Source organism: Scyliorhinus canicula, chromosome 15 (genome assembly GCF_902713615.1).
Source record: "Scyliorhinus canicula chromosome 15, sScyCan1.1, whole genome shotgun sequence".
Classification (NCBI taxonomy): domain Eukaryota; kingdom Metazoa; phylum Chordata; class Chondrichthyes; order Carcharhiniformes; family Scyliorhinidae; genus Scyliorhinus; species Scyliorhinus canicula.
Genome location: NC_052160.1, coordinates 112,621,213 through 112,630,809, shown reverse-complemented (window position 1 = coordinate 112,630,809; position 9,597 = coordinate 112,621,213).

The window sequence follows — 9,597 nt, the reverse complement described above, 5'->3', positions numbered from 1 at the left end:
CTTCTTCCCCACAGCTACTAGGCTCCTCAACGACTCTCCCTCGGACTGATCTGTTCCCCATAAGAACACTATTCATGCCCTATGCTGCTCTTGCTCATGTATTTGCTTTGTTTGGCCCGTTGTGCCGCACTGTAACCAATCAGTTTGTCGATGTACCATTTGTCAGTGTACTCTGTCGATTCTTCTTCTTTTGTATGCTATGTTCGTACTGTGTACGTTCCCTTGGCCACAGAAAAATACTTTGCACTGTACTTCGGTATATGTGACAATAAATCAAATCAATCAATCAAATAGTTCCTGTACTAAAATGAGTTGGTTCGGTGAGGATATGGTGAGATTTTAAGACTACTATAAACCCCCTACTGTGCACTGATCGCTATCCACTGCCGCTGATTAGTCATAGATGTCTACAGCACATAAAAGGCCCTTTGGCGTACTCCATCTGCGTTGGTCAAAAACAGCCACCTAACTATTCTGATCCCATTTTCCAGCACTTCGCCCATAGCCTTACATGCTTTGGCATTGCAGGTGCACATCTAAATATTTCTTAAATGTTATGAGCATCTCTGCCTTCACCTTTCAGGCAGCAAGTTCCAGACTCCCACCACTTTTCCTTACATCCCCTCTGAACCACCCGCCCCTTACCTTACATCTATGCACCCGGTCATTGATCCCACCACCAGGGGGAAAGGTTTCTTCCAGTCTACTGTATCTATGCACCTGATAATTTTATACATCTCAATCATGTCCCCCTTCGTCTCCTCTGCTCCAAGGAAAACAACCCCCATTTATCCAATCTCTCTTCATTGCTAAGATTGAAGACTTGTTTGATGGACTTTCTGGAAGTCAGAAGTTTTGTAAAATAGATAAAACTGGCATATTTATAAATGAATGTGGCTACAAAATCACAGCTGCTCTCAATATCGTGATGCAGAAAGGTCTGTTCCGATACTGGAGATTTCCATTTGTGATACCATCTGCTCTTGCTCTCTTTCCAGAGATCCATGGATCAAATCCTGAGTGGGCTAAATGGTGTGCAATGTTATCCAGATGACATCCTCATCCCCGGCTCAAGTGAACAAGAACATTTGAAGACCATTGGAAGCTACACGGGAACGTCTACAAAACCATAATCTCTGAGTTAAAAAGGAAAAATATTCACTTTTTCAAGACATCCTGGGTTGCATCATTGAAAAGATGGATGCGTAAGGAGTCAAAGAAGATGCTAGAAATCTTAGAAGCACCACATCCTCAAAACTTGACACAACTGGCCAGAGAGGCCAGCCCACCGAATGGTGGGCCCCGATCGTGGGCCAGGCCACATCGGAGGCACCCCACGAGGTGACCCTTCCTCCCCCTCCCACAGGCCACCACCCCACCCTTCAATGCCGAGGTTCCGCCGGCTCAGAACAGGTTAGAATGGCTCCGGCGGGACTCAGTTTTTTCTTACGGCCGCTCGCCCCATCCAGACCGGAGAATCACGGGGGGGGGGGTGGAGCGTCCTGTGACTGACACCACACCAACCACGCCAGCACCAATGGTGCAGATTCTCCGCTCTGCAGAGAATTGCGTACCAGCGTCGGTGTGGCATGGCTCGGTCGTGGGGATTCTCCGGCATGGTCGAGGGTTGGGAGAATCCCGCCCACTATTCCTCACATGTGGATAATGTATCAGTGACTTCATCTCAGGTACAAAGATACACAAGAACCAGTCCAGTGATGGGGAAGGTTATGGGCATGGTCCTAATAGGAACGATGACAGACGTATATCGTAAAACTTCAGACCTCAAGCCCTACATCACAAGATGACTTGAGTTGACAGTGGAGTTTCATTATGGGGAATCCGATTGAGTACTCCATAGTGCTTGCGTAATTGACCAGCGACATGACGGACATTCTGAAATGGTGAGGACAAAGGAATTGGCACTCAGTTATTTTTAGTGCCCAGCATTAGACGCTCAAATCGAAGGGAAAGTGGAATACTGTCAGTCCTGTGTAAAACTATGAAACACTCCACCATTGCAACTCTTACATCCGTGGGAGTGGCTAAAACAGCCATAGCATAGAAAACACACAGACTATGTTGGTCCAGTTGAAGGACACATGCTCCTAGTGATTGTAGGTGCACATTCAAAATACCTGGAAGTAGTGATCCTGAAATCCACAATGATGGAACAAACTGTTGATAAGTTGGATGAAGTACCTGCAAGATTTGGTAGACTGGAGCAGGTCATAAGTAACAATGGAACTCAAATCATTGCCATGGAGTTTGAAGACTACTTAAAAGGAAATGGTACACAGCACATAAAGTCGACTCCGTACCATCCTGCAACAAATGGCTGAGTGATTCATACAGTTACTAAAACATTCAACCAGGACATCACAGGACCAAGTTACATTGTCAAGATGAGGGAATAGCTTCTTGATGTCATACTGAGACAACACACATGCAACGACACAGAGTTCACCAGCTTTTCAAAAGAAAGTTAAGAACAAAGTTTGACCTTTTGATACCACATGATACTTCAAAGATTGTCAAATCTTTGTTTAACAATAAACACAGATTGCTAGGAGGAAAAAAACTCTAAAAAGAGAATGAATGCTAGCAAGAAACTACACTACAAATAAGAAATGGGTACCTGCAGTTATCCTCACAAAACAACAGGTCCAATATCATACACTGTACAGATAGAACATAGAACATAGAACAGTACAGCACAGAACAGGCCCTTCGGCCCTCAATGTTGTGCCGAGCCATGATCACCCTACCCAAACCCACATATCCACCCTATACCCGTAACCCAACAACCCCCCCCTTAACCTTACATTTATTAGGACACTACGGGCAATTTAGCATGGCCAATCCACCTAACCCGCACATCTTTGGACTGTGGGAGGAAACCGGAGCACCCGGAGGAAACCCACGCACACACGGGGAGGACGTGCAGACTCCACACAGACAGTGACCCAGCCGGGAATCGAACCTGGGACCCTGGAGCTGTGAAGCATTTATGCTAACCACCATGCTACCCTGCTGCCCCAGATGATGATAGAGTTTGGCAATGTCATGCTGACCGACTACTAGCTTCGCAAAGTGAAATTACTAAACCCTCCCAAGAAATATTTCCATCGGAAAATCTAAGCAGTGATTCTTCGGAACAGAAACGAAACACAGGGACAAATTTAGATTCTGTTTCTGAGGAACCTTCAACACCAATGGGTATGGGCACTGAAGTAACTTCATAGGAAGTATTACTAACAGAAGAAAAATAAGACACTTCAAAGGTCTTGAATATCTTGGTTCCAGAACATTAAATACAACCCAAAAGAAATAGATGTCCACCTGAGAGATTGTCTTATTAAGTTGGACATAATAAAATAATAGAGATAATGGTGCAAAGTAATTTATCTAATGTATAATTGGGTCTGTTGTTTAAACATTCAGAAAATTTGTCATTTGTACTAAAGAAGTAAAGGGGAGGGTTGTTATGTACTTTAGTAATACATCCCTGTTGGTGGAACGTCACATGATCTGTAGTAATGTCAGCAGATTGTTTGCCAGAGTTTTAGTTCTCCATCTTAGTATTGTATGAGCTGCATCTCCAAAGTTAACATTGCATCATGTGAGGAAGAAACCCAAGTTTGTGACATCTCCATACCTTTTTTCTTTGGAGCACATTGAGGATATAAAATAAACACTGTGCAATGATTAGCAAAAATTGCAACTTTTGACCTTATGATGAATGGAACGTTCTTGATGAAGATGCTGAAGATGGTTGGGCCTAGGGCACTCCCCTGAGGATCTTCTGCAGTGATGTCAAGGAACAGAGATGATTGAACTTCAACCACCACAACCATCTTCCTTTGTGCCAGGCATGGCTCCAACCAGAAGAGACTTTTCCCCCTGAATTCCATTGACTTCAGTTTTGCTAGGGCTCTTTAATGCCACACTTGGCCAAATACTGCCTTGATGTCTAGGGTAGTCACTCTCACCTCACCTCAGGAATTCAGCTCGTTTGGTCATGTTTGAACCAATGCCATAATGAGGTCAGGATTTGAGTGACCCTGTCATAACCAAAACTGAGCGTTGGTGAGCAGGTTATTGCTGAGTAAGTGCCACTTGACAGCACTGTTGATGATCGTTTTCCATCACTTTACTGATGCTCGAGAGTAGAAGGATGGGGCAGTAATTGGCTGAGTTGGATTTGTCCTATTTATTGAGTACAGGACACAGCTGAGAAATCACATGGAATGAATTGAATTGGCTTCAGACTGACATCTATAATGCTGGGGACCTCCGGAGGGGGTCGAGACAGATCATCCACTCGGCATGTTTGGCTGAAGATTGATGCGAATATTTTAGCCTTATCTTTTGACCTGATGTGGTGGGCTCCTCCATCATTGAGGATAGGGATGTTTATGGATCCTGCTCCTCAGTTTTTTAATTGTCCACCGTCATTCATTGGATTGTATGTGTCAGGACTGCATAGCTTAGATATGATCCATTGGTTATGGAATTGCTTACCTCTGTCCATTACTTACTGCTTAAGCTGTTTGACATGCAAGTAGTCTGTGTTGTATATTCACCAGGCTGATACTTCATTTTGAGGTGTGCCTGGTGCTGCTCCAGGCTTGCTCTTCATTGAACCAGAGTTGATCCCTTGGCTAGGGGTTAATGGTAGAGTATGGGATATGCTAGGCTATGAAGTTACAAATTGAGTACAATTCTTCTGCTGCTGATGATCCACAGCGCCTTATGGATGCCCAGTCTTGAGCTGCTAGATTTGTTGAAAATCTATCCCATTTAGCAGACTAGTAGTGCACAACATGATGTAAGGTATCCTCAATGTGAGGATGGGACTTTGTCTCCACAGGGACTATGCGGTGGTCACTCCCACCGATACTGTCGCGGACTGTTGCATCTGCAGCAGGCAGGCTGGTGAAGATGAAGTCAGGTTTGCTTTTCCCTCTTGTTGGTCCCCTCACCACCTGCCATAGACCCAGTCTAGTAGCTATGTCCTCTCGGGCTGGGCCAGCTTGTTCTGTGATGCTGCTACCGGGCCACTCTTGGTGCTCGACATGCCCCACCCAGAGTACATTTTGCACCCTTTCCACCCTCAGTGCTGCTTTCTAAGTGAATTAAATAAGATGATCTAATTACAGTACATAAAGTCAAATCTTCTACCTTGTATTGTATTCTTTGATCAAACTATAAAGAATTACGACTGTGAAGGTAATTATGTTTTTGAAGCCCAATGCAAGTTCTAGCCAGATGCATAATACAAAGCAGAGAGGAACAGGGTACATGACCCCTTTCAGGCAGGACATTATTAAAATATGCAAACTGGCATCCTGGGATAGTGCAGTACCCAAAACATAATTTTGTAAATGAGTTTCATGCACCACATGTGTTGCATTCTCTTGTACTGAAGGCAGTACGCAGCCTAACAAGCTTTCTTCAAAGGGACTCCACAAAATATACCAAACTCCTTCTTCCTTTCATATATGTGGGAGCAGGGAGAGCTGAGCACAATGAGTGACCTGAAGGCTCCAGTTCGAATTTCATTGCTCACTCGCTACTTTCAACTGAGCCTAAGCCTGAGAATGGTTTGGATCTCCTGAGGTAAGATTTGAGCGGCAATGTTGCCAACTTCGGCCTCGTTCTTGGAAGAAGTATTGAAAATTCCTCCGAGCCTACAGTGTGCTATAATGCGGGAGATGACCCGGAGATTTAAAAGCGGGAGAGGAGCCGGAGATTTAAAAGCGGGAGAGGAGCCGGAGATTTAAAAGCGGGAGAGAAGCCGGAGATTTAACAGCACGGGAGAGGAGCCGGAGATTTAAAAGCGGGAGAGAAGCCGGAGATTTAAAAGCGGGGGAGAGGAGCCGGAGATTTAATAGCGGGAGAGAAGCCGGAGATTTAAAAGCGGGAGAGAAGCCGGAGATTTAAAAGCGGGGGAGAGGAGCCAGAGATTTAAAAGCACGGGAGAGGAGCCACCTCCTCTACACTAAGGGGTTGAGTGAATATCAGGTAAGCTCTTTCTTTCTTTCTTTCTTCCTTTTTCTTCTTTAATCCATAAATTATCTAGAGAGGCTGGCAGGGAAGGCAGTGCAATGTTCCTCCTGCAGAATGTTTGAGGTGAGGGACACTGTCAGTGTCCCTGCTGATTTCACCTGTGTGAAGTGCACCCATCTCCAGCTCCTCAAAAACCCCGTTAACGAACTGGAGCTGGAGGTGGGTGAACTTCGGATCATTCGGGAACCAGAGGTGGTCATAGATAGAAGCTTCAGGGATGTAGTCACTCCGAAGAATGAGGATAGGTGGTGACGGTGAGAGGGGCTGGGAGGAAGCAGTCAGCACAGGGATCCCCTGTGGTCGTTCCCCTTAGTAACAAGTATACCGCTTTGGATACTGGTCGGGGGGGGAACTTATCAGGAGTAAGCCATGGGGTACAGGTCTCTGGCACAGAGTCTGTCCCTGTTGCTCAGAAGGGAAGGGGGGAGAGGAGTAGAGCATTAGTCATTGGGGACGCCATAGTTAGGGGGACAGATAGGAGATTCTGTGGGAACGAGAGAGACTCGCGGTTGGTGTGTTGCCTGCCAGGTGTCAGGGTCAGTGATGTCTAGGATTGTGTTTTCGGGACGCCTAAGGGGGAGGGGAGCAGCCCCCGGTCGTGGTCCACATAGGCACCAACAACATTGGTAGGAAAAGGGATGGGGATGTAAGGCAGGTATTCAGGGAGCTAGCGTGGAATCTTAGAGCTAGAACAAACAGAGTTATTATCTCTGGGTTGTTACCCGTGCCACGCGCTAGCGAGTCGAGGAATAGGGAGAGAGAACAGTTGAACATGTGGCTACAGGGATGGTGCAGGAGGGAGGGATTCAGATACCTGGGGCTCATTCTGGGGTAGGTGGGACCTCTACAAACGGGATGGTCTACAGCTGAACAGGAGGGGTACCAATATCCTGGGGGGGGAAATTTGCTAATGCTCTTCGGGAGGGTTTAAACTAATTCAGTATGGGGATGGGAACCTGAAATGTAGCTCCAGTGTACAGGAGGTTGAGAGTAGTGAGGTCATGAGTAAGGTTTCAAGGTCGTAGGAGTGTACCGGCAGGCAGGAAGGTGGTTTGAAGTGTGCCTACTTCAACACCAGGAGCATCCGGAATAAGGTGGGTGAACTTGCAGCATGGGTTGGTACTTGGGATTTTGATGTTGTGGCCATTTCAGAGACATGGATAGAGCAGGGGCAGGAATGGTTGTTGCAGGTTCCAGGGTTTAGATGTTTCAGTAAGCTCAGGGAAGGTGGTGAAAGAGGGGGAGGCGTGGCATTGTTAGTCAAGGACAGTATTACGGTGGCAGAAAGGACGTTTGATGAGGACTCGTCTACTGAGGTAGTATGGGCTGAGGTTAGAAACAGGAAAGGAAAGGTCACCCTGTTGGGAGTTTTCTATAGGCCTCTGAAAAGTTCCAGAGATGGAGAGGAAAGGATTGCAAAGATGATTCTGGATAGGAGCGAAAGTAACAGGGTAGTTGTTATGGGGGATTTTAACTTTCCAAATATTGACTGGAAAGGCTACAGTTCGAGTACTTTAGATGGGTCAGTTTTTTGCCAATGTGTGCAGGAGGGTTTCCTGACGCAGTATGTAGATAGGCCAACAAGAGGCGAGGCCACATTGGATTTGGTACTGAGTAATGAACCAGGCCAGGTGTTAGATTTGGAGGTAGGTTATACACGGACGACAGGATCGCAACACTGGACGAACTGACAGAGAAATTTCAGCTAGCTGGGGGGAACGAGCTACGGTACCTGCAGCTCAAAAAATTCCTACGAAAGGAGACAAGGACGTACCCACAACCGCCACGACAGACACTACTGGAAGACCTACTGGACGCAAGTATCCTAGAGAAAGGGACCTGTAGCGACATGTATGACCGACTGGTAGAAAGGGACGACACCGTACTGAACGCAACAAGAGGAAATGGGAGGACGACCTGGGGATGGAGATAGGGTGGGGACTCTGGAGCGAAGCACTGCATAGGGTCAACTCCACCTCCACGTGCGCAAGGCTCAGCCTGACGCAACTAAAAGTGGTACATAGAGCCCACTTAACGAGAAACCGTATGAGTAGGTTCTTCCCGGAGGTGGAGGACAGATGTGAACGGTGCCAAAGAGGCCCGGCCAACCACGCCCACATGTTCTGGTCTTGCCCCAGACTTGTGGAGTACTGGACAGCCTTCTTCGAGGCTATGTCCAAAGTGGTGGGGGTAAGGGTGGAGCCATGCCCGATTGTGGCAGTCTTCGGGGTTTCAGACCAGCCAGATCTATTCCTGGGGAGGCGGGCGGACGCCCTTGCCTTTGCCTCCCTGATCGCCCGCCGTAGAATCCTGTTTGGCTGGCGGTCAGCAGCACCGCCCAGAGCTGCAGACTGGCTGCCCGACCTCTCGGAATCTCTCCAAATGGAGAAAATCAAATTCGCCATCCGAGGGTCGGACGACGGCTTCCACAGAACGTGGGAGCCATTCATGCAATTGTTCCGGGACCTGTTTGTGGCCAACGAACAAGAGGAAGAATAGTCGGGCGGCCAAGAATCAGGGGAAAATGGATGGGAATCGGGGGAAGGTTGCCGGGGAGGGGCGGGGGGGGGGGCTATGGGTTCGTTATGGGGGTTTGATGGCTAGCTAAGGCCCAAAACCAAACTGTAAATAACTGCCAATAAACATGTGCCTCGGCCATATTGGGGAATGTAAAATATGTATGCCGGCTAAAGGGGGGAGGCCACAGTTAGTATTACGAAGATGCTTACCTGTAAATATATATGTTAATTTTTGCGTGTTCTTTTTCTTTTCTCTCTCTCTCTAACAATTTGTAATTTGTTCAATATAAAACATGAAAACTGAATAAAAAACATTTATAAAAAAAAAGAAAAAAAAAAGATTTGGAGGTAGGTGAGCACTTTGGTGATAGTGACCACAATTCGGTTACCTTTACTTTAGCGATGGTAAGAGGTAGGTATATACCGCAGGGCAAGAGTTATAGCTGGGGGAAAGGCAATTATGATGCGATTAGGCAAAACTTAGGATGTATAGGATGGGGAAGGAAACTGCAAGGGATGGGCACAATTGAAATGTGGAGCTGTTCAAGGAACAGCTACTGCGTTTCCTTGATAAGTATGTGCCTGTCAGGCAGGGAGGAAGTGGTCGAGCAAGGGAACCGTGGTTTACTAAAGTAGTTGAATCACTTGCCAAGAGGAAGAAGGAGGCTGATGTAAAGATGAGATGTGAAGGTTCAGTTAGGGCGCTTGAGAGTTACAAGTTAGCCAGGAAGGACCTAAAGAGAGAGCTAAGAAGAGCCAGGAGGGGACATGAGAAGTCCTTGGCAGGTAGAATCAAGAAAAAGCCTAGTGCTTTCTATAGGTATGTCAGGAATAAAAGAATGACTAGCGTAAGAGTAGGTCAAGGACAGTAGTGGGAAGTTGTGGGTGGAGTCTGAGGAGATAGGAGAGGCGCTAAATGAATATTTTTTGTCAGTATTCACACAAGAAAAAGACAATGTTGTCGAGGCGAATACTGAGATGCAGGCTATTAGACTGGACGGGATTG